Raw genomic sequence first — 3341 nt, forward strand, 5'->3', positions numbered from 1 at the left:
GAGAGAGAGAGAGAGAGAGAGATAGAGATAGAGATAGAGAGAGAGAGAGAGAGAGAGAGAGTAAAAATTTATAAACCGTTACATTTTTGTCGCAATAAACATCTATACAGACAATTACAGCTCCCTGCTACCTTAACTCTACTTCAGAGCTACCTCAAGTTCGGAAAACTACTTAAATTGGTTACCTATCGCGTGAATCGATTCCCTAAAATTTTAGAACAATATTCATTAAATAACTTCATTAAATAAACCAGATATTTTGCAGATATTTCTTTTTTCCGAGTCATTTTTGTTGAGTTAAACGTTAGTAATTTTGAGATTTCCCTACGTAAATTCGGTTAAGGATCAGGATATCACCGTGGAATATTTGGCCAAGATAATGTGCTACCTAGTGTTTTCTGTAATTCTTTTGGTTTGTCGATAGAGTGAGTACCTAGGTCGAGTTGAAATGCTTGCGCTCCCCTGAGCGAGNCGTGAAAAAACGTGATTTTAACGCGATTTATCAAAAAAAAAAACGTTATAAATTCCGATTTGACCAGGTTACCCAACTTTTTTTTTCAATTTTTNTCTGTAATTCTTTTGGTTTGTCGATAGAGTGAGTACCTAGGTCGAGTTGAAATGCTTGCGCTCCCCTGAGCGAGAGTGTTAGGGCTTTCTGTTGGAAGGCTGTGGAGACGATTGCCCTGTCGTCGAAACGGATCGCCATTGGGCTTTTAGTTTAGTTAAGTTTGCGTTTGAATTTTCGTTGGTAAAGTCCTAATTCCTCTCCGAAGAGTGCCCTCTGTAGATAAGCTACCTTATCCCGATCGTAGATGGAGGGAAGATCCGCTCAGCCATCTCAGTTTCACGTTGAGTTCAAGTAATTTCAGTTTTGTTCAGTTAAAATAATCAGAATCAATTCTAGGAAAATTTCAATTTAAATTTTTAAATATTTCGCGCACAATTACCCCGGGAATCGANTTTTTTTCATCTTTGAACACATAAAAATGCCAATAAAAATCCCGCTGATCCACCCTGCGCTTCCAAAAATTAGTCAAGATNTCGGACGACTGAGAGTGAGGTACGAGTCGATTTAGCTCCCTGAGCAAGTTCTCTTTCGAGGTAATTTTCGAGGCCCCGTGATCCAAATCCAGTCGAAATCAACGCTCCAGACGATGGTAAGTACTCGTGTACTTATTTAGAGGTGATTAACAGTGAATTTGTGCGGTTTTTCGGTAAAGCAGTTGGACCACGCGGAATGGCGTAGGAAATCCTTCAAACAAACCCAAATGCTCCCTGGAAGCTACCTGAAATTATCTAGTTAATAATTAGGCTACCTGAATAAATCAAAATATTAATAATGNCGAACATTATGCTTACACAGATTATCGAGACTGTCAAATTAAACTTCAATTTTCCCAGGAGCTGTAGATGACAAATTGGGGAGATTAACTCACAAATCGTTCCTCTGGTCAAATTACACAAATCTGGTGTTTCGTATTTTGCGTATCAGTGAAATTTTGTCTTTTGTTTTTTTTTCGTATTTCAATTATCTATGAAGATATTTACAGTTGCCTCCATTAGACCATCAGTGGACAGGGAGTTGCCTTTCGTAAAATTTCATGTTATATTATTATAACACCTGATTCTGTCTTCTGCTCTCATTATTTGTCGTTTTATATCAATTTTTAGTACAACCAAGTAGGATTGCGGCAAATTTTGGGAACTATCTTCTTGATGAAGAAGATGACATCAAAGAAGTTCTGAAACAAATTGACGATAATGAGGAGGTTGATAGTAACTTTGAGGTAGCATCAACATCAAGGCCAAAACGTTGAAAATCATGACTCCGGACATCACCGCGATTTTGGATCGAGCCAAAANTGTGCGGTTTTTCGGTAAAGCAGTTGGACCACGCGGAATGGCGTAGGAAATCCTTCAAACAAACCCAAATGCTCCCTGGAAGCTACCTGAAATTATCTAGTTAATAATTAGGCTACCTGAATAAATCAAAATATTAATAATGCTACCTACCATAACGTTTGTGCAAAAATTCAGGCTTTATGCGTCTCGCTACGACGGTTGATGCCATTCGCTACCTACTTCATTGCTACCTTTTTACTTGCTACCTTTTCTCGCTCTCTCTACGTAATTATTCTATGCTCCCTATTNTTGCTCTTATGAAGTTTGGCATAACTTTGGACGAAGTTCATTTGAGCCGTGAAGCGGTACGTCGAAGCCGCCTAATGCATCGAAAGTCGCTCAGTGACAAAATCAAAGAAAATATGAAGAACAGATCTTGTCACATTCTGACGGTTCATTGGGACGGCAAAAGTATGTCAGCACCTGACAACAAATTCGGGACAATTGATCGACTTCCAATTCTGGTGTCTGGACATGATTTTCAGCAGCTACTCGGTGTGCCGATGATCAAAAGTGGAACTGGGGAAGGGCAGGCCCAGGCTATATTCCATAGCTTGGAAGAATGGGGTATCCTGGACGAGATCTGCTCTATGGTCTGTAACGAACATGTGGGGATGTTTGTTAGGAACACTAAAAACGATCTGGAAACAGCGAGACTCCTATAGCGTTAAATTAAAATCCGTGAGTAAGAATCCTAGAGCGAGAGAGTGAGAGTCCCTTATCCACTTCCGAGTGGCTTATTTCTGGTTAGAGTTATCGGTTCCGTTTATTAGTAAAGATTAGTAATTACGCGTCTTTGAGGGCCCAGAAAAATTATCGTGAAGAAGGGCCAAAATTATAGAGTCATCAGGTTCTTTTTATGGGGTTCACCCTATTGTTAATCTTGCGGGTAATCGAATAGGTGCGGCTGAAATGCCGGCGTTCCAATTTCGTTGGATTTTCAGGGGTTAATTGGTTACGTTTTTGTTTTGGGTGGAAGGTCGTTCGGAGCGAGTGCAACCATCATCTCCAACGAATTGCCAGGTTGCCTTGGGGTTTTCGATGAGAGAAACGAGTTGAGAAGGAATTAGTAGTGGAGTAATAACAAGTGCCGGTAACTTGTCTTTTAACCCCGAAAATCCCGGAGATCCGATCCGTGGGAAGCGCCAAAGACCCTTAGTAATTATCCGAACGACAATCAGTTCGGCCTAGTCTCGCGTAATAATTAATAAAAAGGAATTAGTTTTGTGTTAGGTGATTAGAGAAGAGTTAAGTGAGATTTGAATACTCGCGCCAGGTCGTGAGAGTCGCGATTAATTGTCGTTAGATTCGCACCTTCGAGGGGCGTGTCCGCACCAATCTAAATTCGGGTGATTGAGCAGTGAATTCCGCGCTCTGAGGTGTCTCGAGACGCTCGTGAGTTCGGCAGTTCGGCGTTGGCCCTTGACCTCACCGGAACT

The sequence above is a fragment of the Diachasma alloeum genome, unplaced genomic scaffold (assembly GCF_001412515.2).
Source record: "Diachasma alloeum isolate Michigan unplaced genomic scaffold, Dall2.0 Dall_scaffold_00567, whole genome shotgun sequence".
NCBI lineage: Eukaryota > Metazoa > Arthropoda > Insecta > Hymenoptera > Braconidae > Diachasma > Diachasma alloeum.